Source organism: Wolffia australiana, chromosome 6 (genome assembly GCF_029677425.1).
Source record: "Wolffia australiana isolate 7733 chromosome 6, ASM2967742v1".
NCBI lineage: Eukaryota > Viridiplantae > Streptophyta > Magnoliopsida > Alismatales > Araceae > Wolffia > Wolffia australiana.
In genome coordinates this window covers 17,319,928-17,332,655 of record NC_135840.1, presented here as the reverse complement: position 1 = coordinate 17,332,655, position 12,728 = coordinate 17,319,928, and positions in this window count along the sequence as shown.

Below are 12,728 nucleotides of genomic sequence, written 5' to 3'. Positions count from 1 at the left end.
GGTTTTCACTAAGACAAGGTGAATTAGTGTACATGCATATGTTTATTGGTACAATTCCTTTTAGATTCCTTGAGTTACATAGACCTCATATTTTTTGCTTGTGCTAACAATTTTTTAACTAAGTTTGGGGACCCTAAGATCCCTTTACCCAAGTTTATACAGGGTACTAGGGCCTGGGTTGAGATGAAACCTATATGATTCATGTTGTGGAAGATTGGAAATGGAATCCTAACAACATTCTACAGCTTATGAGCAAATCGTCTGTGCGCAGAGTGGATCCAATTTCTCAGTTCCTCGAGTGAGATGTGTTGAGTTGCTCATGGTCCAGCCTTAAAATGTATTCACATGATCCCTAGCACATGGAATATCTTCCTTCATCTAGATGATCCCTTTTTCATCACATCATCATTGTTATGTTGTTACATTCAAGTCAGGAGTAGAAGGGAGCCAAGGAAAGAGTGGATAAGAAGGTTGGGCACCAAAAAAATTTAGCCTCAGTGAATTCTTTTAAAATCCTTCTCCTACTTATAATCATAAATTTTAAGTATATTGCCTGACATCTAGAAGACCATTGGCATGTGACACTATAGGCCCATGTATCAATGTAGATAACAACTCTAGTGGCCCAATAACCTTTATTGGCCTTCCAAGTTAATTATTATTATTACCATAGATTAATTAATCATGCACTGAATTAACCCAGATGATAGTTTGAGTTTCAAGGTTATGGGGTGCAAAGCTACATCTCGTGATCTAGAAGACACATAGGATTGTATTGGTTCAATCATGAAAGTTTTGTCTCACTTCTCTTACATGTATAACCCATCATCCTCTTGGCATTCCTCGCAAGACAAAGGGTATACTCAAGTTTCAAAGCATAGTTACTACTAATGCATTCAAAAATCATCGAACAATTCTTCTCTGATATTCCACTTCCTTATCCAAGGACTTCATCACATCATATTCCTTGAGTTTTTTCCCTTATATTGAGGGCACACGATCCCATATTTACCGCTAAATTGTATTTGTGAACTTCAATTGAATGGAAACTTGTTAACTTTAGTCATACTACACCCATCCATTTACAAGACGCCGTTGTGATCATTTTCATTTTGAGCATCATGTGTGCACTATATTGAATACATTGTATTAATGAACACTAAATAAAATATGTAATGTGTGATTGACTATCTGGCTACATATTTCCATCACTTTACCTCATATTTTATGCTTAGAACTTTAATTGACCATGAACAAATGTATACCAAATGCTACATGATTCTACCGTTGGAAATCACTATAAAACACATGCACACTAGTATTATGCCACTTCTGATGTAGTTGCTTAGTGCTTCATGTACATCTCAACTCCCTCAGGTAGACTTCATGAGATCACCCCGCTGCCTTTCAGGTTATCATTGAGGTTCCCTTCTCAATACTGGTGTAAGAATGATGTGGAAATTAGACCAAATCATTTATGAATTTCAATGTGATATTTTTATATATTATCAATTGGATACCCACTTTGAATCTGATTCAATAATCGCATTAAAGCGTATGGATTACGTAGATGTAATATATACATAATGGATAATAACTAAGATTTCTTATTAGCCTTAAATACATATGAATATGAGAATACACACAATAGACTCCCTTTAATGCGCTCCTCCCTTTGGTGGAACTCAATGTCCAAAAAGGATTCCATCAAGATTTATTTCGATTGACTTAGTTGAGTTCAGTTTCATTCAAATGACCTGTATTTAATGCAACGTAGGTGACTATCTTGGGACTTATAGATATAATGTGGCCTTTAAGTAAATTATACCTCCATATTTTATCTAGATTCATTGAAATAATTCTTTATTCATTATTATTCTGGTGTCATGTAAATATTGAAGTCCTTCAATGCATGCAATGACTTAGTGAATTATGATAAAATCATAATATGTTGATCACTAGTATTGAAGCCAAAATTCTAAATATTTTAAGACGATGGCTATTTGACAAGGACATCAAACTATTTGATTACATTAACACTATATAATCATACTTATGGTTGATCATGTGGCAATAAGGGTGGAGACTCTAAGGATATGCATTATATGTTTTTTGAAGGAATTTTTAACTGAAGTGATTCACATAAATACCTGAATGGTATTATACCTAAACGTCAATCATGGTTATTTATGTCATAGTCAACATGCGGCGCGAAGGATATCTTGTGCATAGATGTATATATTTTGACCAAGAATTGCAGGACTGTTCAGGAGACTCAAACATGTCATAACTCAAACATAGCAAGAAATGCACGAAGGTGATTGAGTAGTCAAGATGGGATTGTTTGCCATTGATACAATTGGAGATTGACTAGAAGAATAAGATGCACAAAATTCTTAGCTAGGTAGTAAGGATATTAGACAAGATGCTCTCTAATCCCCATTATGTATCAGTACAAATTGGAATGACAAATTAGGGTTTGACATATAACCATACCCTACGTCATTTGTATGAATGAAGGATTATACATTTATGGTAACTGATGATAGTAAAGGTTACATGATGAAGTATAAATAGTATTATATATCTTCTAGATAATGTGTTTATGCTTGACACCCCACGGGCCCAGTACTTAGCCTTTCAATTGGGTTAAATTGATCCTCCATTAATTAATCTATATGTTTATAGGTAATTAATCAAGTTGGACAATAAATCTTATTGGTCCACTAATATAATAACTACATTGATTCATGGGCTTAGAGGATCACACAAATAAGATAAAAAGATTTTGGTCAATATATTTGATTCATAATGACTTTTATGAAAAAGTTTTAAATAGGTATAAATAGGGAGATACCCCTTTTAGGTGCCTATGACAGCCAGACCTAGCCCCCTCCCCTTCTTCTTTTCTATTACTCTCCACTCACTCTACTAAAAGGTCTTGATGGCAAGAAGATCAACTAAATCTTCAAAAATATTTAAAGAAGAAGAGGAGATCCAATAATCCCTTGATATTGTCAATACATCTAGAGACTGCATATGTGAATCGCTTAAGGACACTATCCCAAGGAGAAAATTATGGGTGGAAGAAACTTTCCACGAGGTAATCGGATTATTCTTGCTTTATAGATAATATTTGAATTCATCACCCACGTTTTGCTGCATTCTAAAATGTTTTGAAGCACTAGATCATACCCTACTAACCCAACAAGGACTGTGCACCATTACTAATCCCTTCTCAATTTTTTATTGAAAGATAGTATTTTAGAGTAATGACACTTCCCACATGTATTTATACTTGAGTTGTACATGCGATAAATCTGTGTTGCACATTTGTTATTGAAAAATGGTTACAATTTCTTGCCTTCCCTATCTCATAGAGATTGAAAGCAAAATATTTGAATTCAAAAATATGTATTGACGTCTTTTAGATCTTAGTTTAGAATTAATATCTCAATTTTCTTACTACTGATAAAACATTTTGTAGGAATCATTACTTGAAGAAGTTTCAAGCTCACATTAAAACAAATTTTGATGTTATTTCTTTGTTTTTTTATGGTAAAAAAATCAGGACATGGAGAATATAAAATATATCTTAACAAAATTATCATTTATAGGTAAGACCTTCTAAAAAATTATATAAAATTAATATATCCTAGTTAAGTTAGTTGATACCATATGTTTTCTTTGTATACTTTTGTCCTTTCTGTTGAGTTTTGTGCCGTGGTTCGTCCATGGAAAACATGATTCCATGGATGCGGAAGCATGTTGATCGATTTATAATTGATCTTTAAAATCATACATTTAGTTTACCTATAGGGGAACTCGTTCCACCCTTGACTTTGCCAATCCGAGATTGTTCTGAAGTGGTTCATGCGTCTGTCCTCTAGAAGTATCCACGCGATTACTCGACGCTTGGATCTCCACGTCTTCTTCTTCAATTCTTCTTGAAAATGTGGAAGATCTTCTCACCATGATGACACTCTCGGATGAGTGGAGAAGAGAGTGGAGAAAGGGAGGGGCTCTCAAATCTAGCTGGCCTAGGTGCTTGCAATGAATGCCCCTTCCCTATTTATATTTTACTTAAGTTTTTCTCAAAAACCCTAAAAACTAAAATATATTCACCAATGCCCTTGTGACCTTATGTGTGTGACCCTCTAGGCCCATTTCGTTCTAGTTAATAACTTTAGTGGCCCAATAACAATTATTGGCCAACCTTATTAATTAACTATATCAACATATAGATTAATTAACTATGGATCGATTTAACTGAATCAATAGGTTAAGTTTCTAGCCCGTGGGGTGCCAAGCTACGCCTAGTGTTTTAGAAGATATCGAGTAATGTTGAACTCTCTCGTGGAACCTTTACCTTCATCGGTTACCGTATATGAATAATCCATCATCAACGTGAAACTCTCGAATGACTTAGGGTATGATTCATCGTCAAACCCTAATACGTCATTCGATTAGTACTAATGTGTAACGAGGATCATTGGAGAACTCCTTCTCTAGTATCCTCAATGCCCTGGCTAGGGATTTTCTGCATCATCTTCCTTGAGTCGATCTCCTCCTATACCGAGGACGGATGATCCTTCTTGGCCACTCAATCATCTCTATGAGCTTCTTACCACATCTGAGCTATGATATTTTTGAATCCCATGATTAGAGGCTCTTAAGTCGTAGTCAAAATGTAGTTGTCCACTCACGAGATGTCCTTGGTGTCTTAGGTCGGTGGATCACTTATACAACCATGACTTGAATCAACCTGATTTAGGTATAATATCATTCCGGGATTTGTACGGATCAATTCAGTGAACTCTTTCTCCAAAGAGCACACACTATCAGTCCTTAGTGTTGCCACACTGTTAGCCACAGGACCAGTTATACTTATCGTATAAGTAGGATCAGCTACTGTTGTTCTATTCGGTTAATTCAATGTCCGTGTCGACTATTCATTGAATAGGAATATTTAGAATACATATTTAAAGACTAGTGATCATTGTATTGTGATCTCATGATAATTCACTATGTCATTGTAGTTATTCATGGACTTCATTATAAACACACACTAGAATAACAATGAATATAATATTTTATTCAATGAACTTAAATAAACATGGTGGTGTGATTGGGTTGATGACCACATAATATCCATCACTTTCTTCTGGTTAAATAATACCAGTATGTCTTAAAGTTAAAGTTAACGAAAGGAGATATGTTTTAAGATCAATTATAAGTCAACCAATAAATCATGACTTTATATTAGATATATTCGGATGTCACATTTTATTCATTTACAAATAGGTGTAAAGTTAGTAAACTAAGAGAGAATAAAATATGTATTCCATAAGTCAAACCATCCACTTCTACTTGTGTTGTTCATCCCTATTATTTTTTATGTACAATGTTTGAGTTTTTTTTGATGACCTTAAAAATAATTTACCATGTTGAAAGATAGACTAATGTGAATCCTATGTAAGATGAACTATCCGTATAATTCTTGTCATAATTATGAAAGGTAAATTAAATATGGATTTACATGTATTTATTTTTTACCTTAATATATTTCAAATTCTATTATCAATGTGAATTGTGATTATATATATAATTGTATTCACTGATAAGAAAAACAATATTATAATCTTAAAGTATTGAGAAATATAAGGACATTCTGAACTTGTGAGGAAAGGTAAAAAAAATTTCTCTGTCGAAGTGCCATTCATCACATTTCACTAAATAATTTTTGAAAGCTCTTGTACTGAGACAAATTTCCTCAGTCTTCTATCATATAATATAAATTATTCAATTAATCACCCAACAATACAAATAAATTTACATCTAAAATATGAATTAGTTTGACTAAAAAATCGGTAAAAAAATATTTGTGATAATATTTATTAAATATGATTTTATCACACATCCAAAATAAAGTATTTATAGCAAATAAGGAATTAATTTTCTTAAATTTTTTAAAACATTTTCATAATGAAAAATTAATACCAGGAGGATACAACTTGGCTCGCTACTCCATAAACATGAATATCTTAATAAATTAAATTATATACCCATAAATTTTGAAATAAATATTTATAAAATAAGAAAATACTTAAAATATTAGGTGATGCAATAGAGAAAGATTTGAATATACTTCTCTCTAAAGGATTCATAATGCAAGGTCCATGACATCTTGTTTAAGAGTGCCCTTATTTAGTCAACTTTCTTTAAGTAATTGGTGTCTTAAGATTCATTGAAAAATCATTGTATTGTAAGGTCAAAGATTTGAAATAATATTCTTCATGTTGGCTCGTTTGGATACAATTATATAATCAATCATTAAAAACTAATTGATAAGAGCAAATACACTTCATGTCTTTCTTCCTTACTTTCTATCTTTCTAATTATTTGTTTATGTCTTTGAAACTTGAGTATTGAACTTGAAAATTTATTTTTTCATCTTTATGTAATATCATAAATATAAGACATGAATTTAAGCATTTACCTAAATGTTATTTTCTTCTTTTATCCAACTACAATTCATTGCTTTGTAAGATTTCTGGATACTTTCATAGGCCCAGCTAAAGTAAAGATTTGAGTGGATTAGGTGTGCATTGGTGGTCGAATTAAATTTCTTGGTTCCATGACAATTCATCATGAATTCCCTATAGATTTCAAAAAAACAATATTTTACACATCCTTTTAGTAAGAAAACACCTTTTTCCTTACATATAGGGTTTAAAACCAATGACAATGCCACTAAAGAAAGTTATTGACGTCTTGAAGTCAACTCATGTTGCATGTGACTGAGTCGTGGGGTGATTTTTTATCTCAATGCATTGTTATTTTGATATATGGAATATAAATTATATTGATATAAATAATAATTAACATTGAATATTACATTTATGTATCACAAAATATACATGTTAAAAAAATGCATAGACCGAATGTGTGTACTTTGTGACTTCCACCCCCAAATACCTATCTAAAATAAATTGAGCTTATTTGTTCATAAATAAACTAGTGAAAAAATATATGCAGAATCAAATAAGGAATAAATTGCTAATATCAGGAAAGAAGATAAATAAAATACACAAACTCCATATCCACTTTTCATGTTGGCTTATGCTAGTTATTTTTCCTTATTTAAGAAAAGCATGTTTTTGATACTTTACAGTATCTTAAGAATGTGTTAAAAATTCAAATGGAATTTTTTTATTAATAAAAAATGATAATATTTTTTTATGCATTTGAAATATGAAATGTATGTGTTTTCATATTATAGAATTTTATTAGGAATGAATATTGTTTTTTATGAATATAGGTCGTGAGTGATATAAACTTATACTATAGAATGGTAAATAATTCTTCCTATATGTAAATGGTAGTATCTATGTAAGTCCTTCTCAATATATACATCCTAATTCAATTCACTCTCCCATAATATTTATATCCTATCCTCTATAATAGTTTAGCCTTTAGTATTCAAATTTTGATTCTATCTGAATGTTTATTTCAACTTCCTTATCTATGAAAGTAATACTACCTATCTTTCTCAATTTCTTAATGCCACTTTTTCAATTATATAATTTAGCCTTCAGTATTCAAATTTTGATAATGTTGTAAATCTATTTGATAGAATATGTTTTTTTCTTCAAATCCATTTTTTGGGATAATGTATGTCAACATAGAGAAAAGATGTGTTTAAGTAAAATGTGTTCTTGCACTCTATTTTAAGCCAATTTTATTTTAATATGAAGTTTCATATGTGTGGAACCACATCACTCACAAGTTATGTAATTTATTGAATCACATCTTAATACCAGACGGCCAACCATTGATTAAAATATCTACAAGTTTAATAACAAAATTTTCTTGCAAAATTTATCCTATTTATTAATTTTTTGTGTTTAACACTTAAGTAATTAAAGGAAGAAATTTCTGATGTCATCATGTTGATTAATTTATTATTATTTAATATAATTCTGGATTATTTTTATAAGTAAAAAGTATATTTAAAACCCAATCTTACCTGATCTATTATATATAAGATTATAATAAATATGATGATAAATCTTCAGTACTCTAATTCACATTTTTTTAATTCTTATGTCTAGGAAAATAATAAACTCAAATATTTTATTTATTTTATATTCTTCAAAAAAATAAAGTTAAAAAATAATTTTATTTCATGAAATAAACCTATATTTTAATATTAAAAAGGATTTATTTTTTAATCCATTTTAAAATAATAAAATGGGTAGTGACCATGATTTTCTACTCATAGCAGACTTACAAGAGGACACTCATGGAAAATAACATAAGAAGAGAGGGCCACCAAAGATGGAGGTTTCAATCTTGAGGCCAAGGGTAAGGATGCATTGTGGGATACATGTCCCAATGGGTTGGGGGTTGAACTGAATGTCCATTTTAGTCCAATAGGTGGGATGAGAACCTATATGATGCTTCTAATATGCCAGAGATTGGGACTAATTTTCCTGTGCTCTAGGCTGAGAAAAATATAGTTGAGATTCATTGTTCCCTAATTGTTACGAATGAAAAAATATGATTTGGATTCTTTTAATAATTAGTTTATCTTTATATGAATGTGAATCCAGGTATTAAATTACTACATTATGTCTTTTCTTTTCTCTTAAGTATCAAATGGTATCCTTGTCACAGGTTTCAATGAAAGTTCAGTTTTGTTGTTGACCTAAAATCTTACGTTAATTTAAATAAAATGTGTACCTAAGATAAATAGAGCTTCCACTTATCAACTTGCTTTCGACTAGATCCAGATTTAGGCCCATAGGAAAATACCCTCAACACTTCATGGAGAAGGGGGGATCATACTGGGACACCTTAAATATAAATGGACCTTGATATGTACCCTTGGCCTAAATCACACATAATAAACTGAAATAATTATAAATTATGAAGATATAGTGTGAAGGAAACAAATGCATCGAATATCCCATTTTTATAAGAAAATCATAAAATTTGTATCGAAAAAATGTTCCACCAAAAGATGCTTCATTAAATATGTTAAGGGCTATGTAAGGGAGACACAAAATAAATGATATTTCAGATAATGTTATATCAGTTGAACTTAAGGCTTAATATCTTAATAAATGTAACAAACAAATCATGATGAAAAAAATTAAATTTTCTGACTTATATTTGAGATAATATATCAAATATTATGTTACCATTATTGCTATTTTTTACATTTTATGAATATACGTTTTGTATAATGTGAATAAATTATATCCATACAAAAACACATCATAGTAATCTTATAAAGACATCTCATAGTTTGAGGATAAATGTGCACCTGAAAAACTCATTATCCCATGATGGGCGTTATGTGGCCACCAAGACAATCACACTTCCATGTCATTTTTATGTTCATTTAAATAAATATTTTCATGTGATATTTATAATTAAGTCCTTGAATATGTGCATGCCTTAATAAATTATGAGGTTATCATAATATATTGATTAGTAGTCTCTAAACATGTCTTCTAAATATTTCTATTTGATGGATATGGGATGAACATTAAACTATCCTAAAAAATAACACTATTTGATCTTATTTGTAAAGTAATAGTGGCTGATCATGTGTCCATTACTGAAGAGACACTAAGGGAAAATGTTTTCTCTTTAGGAAATAGTTCAATGAATTTATATTTATGAATGGTATGAGACCAAAACATCAATCAGGTTGATTAATGTCATGGTTGTATCGATATGAATGGTATTATACCTAAATGTCATATGGTTTGCAAATGTTGGCCTGAAATTGTTTTTTAGTTTTATCTTGTTCCTCAGGTTGAAATGTTGGCATGTTTTCTATTTTTGTGATAAATGAACCTATGTTCAATTGGTAGGTTGAGACAAAAATGCTCAGAAACATAGAATAATTTTATTTATTGGCTTTTGTCTTTAAATAAATATATTGTATGGAATATTCTCAAAACTTTCTATTTTATTTATTTGATTCACACTGCTTAATTGGATGCGTATTTAGTAAAATAAGTGATGATAGGTCATCCTTTTGTTAGGTGTGTGCATGAATCTTTCAGCCAACTGTTTGCTCATATCAATCCGTACGGATTTGTGAAAGAAATATGTTTTTCTATTCCCATCTAGCATAAATAAATTTAAAATTACCATGTATTTACAAAGCTGAATAATTTTCAAAAAAGCTTAATCATTGCTTTGCGTAATTTTTAGAGTCTTTTAATGTGTTAATCCTTTCACAAACAAACAGTTCCTTGTGCGTAATTGTATGATTCCCTTAGGACAGATGCAGTAAATTGGGAAACATGTAAAGAGGGAGAATAACATTATACAGCTCATTACCACCTTAAATTCTTGACCTATATCCCTAGTTGATTAAGGACAACAAAGAAAACAACTGTAGGATGGAAGTGATTGAGTACAGCCCCAAAACAAAGGTGGTTAAGTGAATTCATTTTTATCTACAATTTTACGTTATGATTCACTTATTTAAATTTGAATGATAATTTTTTTTTTCATGTGTTGTTCTATCATTATATCATAGTACGAATTCATTGCAGTAGTCATACCCCACTTGATAGTTAAATGTTCATTGTACTGAATGTTATTGAGTATAGGATATTGAGCTAAGTGAAACCTATAACAAAAGGAGTTCTCATTAGGCTTTAGGATTTGAATCTTACCTTGATTACATCTCTATGCCCCCAACTCTTCTGATGTTCTAGACATATGTAAATGTTAATTACGCATATTTATCATGAAAATAATTTGGATAGACTATATAAACTCACACATCTTACACTTCATTCTCTTTCATTTATTATTCACATTCATAATGACAAAAATATAATAAAAATAAAGAATAAATAAGGAAAATAACAAAAGGTACAAACTACAAGTATCACCTGAGGGCCAATAACTTACTCTCATTAAATATAAAAAACCCATATGTAATGTAGGTTTTACTACAACTCATCATTTTGCTTATCAATTTGATGAATTCTTTGACTATTGTTTGAGAGAATTTTTCAATATATTTCTCATTCAATGTGTCCATGTAACAAAAATTGACCTAGAGAATAGATGTAGGGAAAACAAGTCATATATTCAAACATGGTGTATTATGTGCATCATCATATATATATCAAAGGATTGCATGCCCGAATATTAAGTAATTTCATCTATTTAAATTAGCATGGAAATTAAATAAAATTTTGATTTATACAATATGTACGCCGATTCACATATTTCAGCTTGTTTGAACATATTATATGTTTTCCCTACTAAATGATGAGAAAGTAACCTTTAACAATATGTAAGAGATATTATAAATTTAGAAAAACTGAATCAGGCTTTTATGACTTCTAGGTATATGTATGATACTAATGAATACAATTTTAAAGTATTTATGAAATTGAAACCAATCCACATTTTAATTCTTGAGGGACTATTGAACTGCTAGAATGAATCGAATATTTTTTAAAACTGAAAAGTATTGTATGAATGAATTGTCCCGAAAGAGTAACTAAAAGTACTATCTGACTTAGCCAAGTTCTGGATCATATTGGCAAGTCAAATCAATCTTCTTCCTCCTAGGGTTGGACTGTTCGGTCAAGTCCCCTCTTTTAGCAAAGGCCTAATCCTTACCTAAAGTTAGGTCTAGGTCATATCTGATCAAGTAGACTTGTTAATGTCAAACTCAAAGTTCTTCATATTGATAGTAATGTTGACCATCAACATAACCATCTTTTGAATCGAGCGCAAATAATGCTCCTTACCTTCCTTTTGTTTCCCTCTTCCCCCTATCTCGTTCTCTGAGTCTTCCTCTCTCCAGAGTTGTCTTTCTTTATGGAGAGTCGTCCAACAGAGTTAGAAGAAACGTCTGACAGAGGAAGAGATTGCGAAGGGTTCTTGCAGCCCAAGCAATGGCAGAAAGTTGGAGCAGGCAAGGGAGGGGAGTGAGAGTGGGAGGCCGGACGCGTGGAGGACTTTTATAATTTTACTTAGAATATAAACTAAATATTTAATTATTTAGTTCCAGTCCTAGTCTGATTTGAAATGCCTGTATTCCTAGTATAGGCAAACCTTATTCAAATTTCTTGTAACTTGCAAAAGATTATATCAAAAAAGAATAAAATTCAAATAAATATAAACATCAGAATAAATTTCATAAATTAAAATAGAAATATCAATCCACATGTAAACTCTCTAGGGAGAATTATACAGTAAGAATGAATCCAATTTGTTTTTTAATATAAAAATTGAGGGATTATGTGTATGACCCGGCCGAGTAAGGGGTCGGATCGGCGGGTTGACTCAGTCCTCTTGCTTCTATAAATAGGTTTAAAACTTAATGAAATATCTTGTAGCTTTTAGAATAATATATTTGCGAAGAATGAAATTTAAATAAATGGATACATCAGAATAAATTTTCTAGAATTAAAATAGCAATACCAGTCAACAAGCAAAGTCTCCAGGGACAATTGAATAGTGACAAAATATATCCAATTTTCTAACCAAAAAAAACAATTAAGGGATCATGTGCAAGACTCGGCCATGTTAGGGGTCGATCGGAGGGTCGACTCAGTCCACTTGCTCTTATAAATAGACTTAAATCTTGATGAAATTTCTTGGAGTTTCTAGATTAATATATATATGAAGAATGAACTTCAGATAATTGGAAAAATCATTGTAAAGTTCAGAAATTA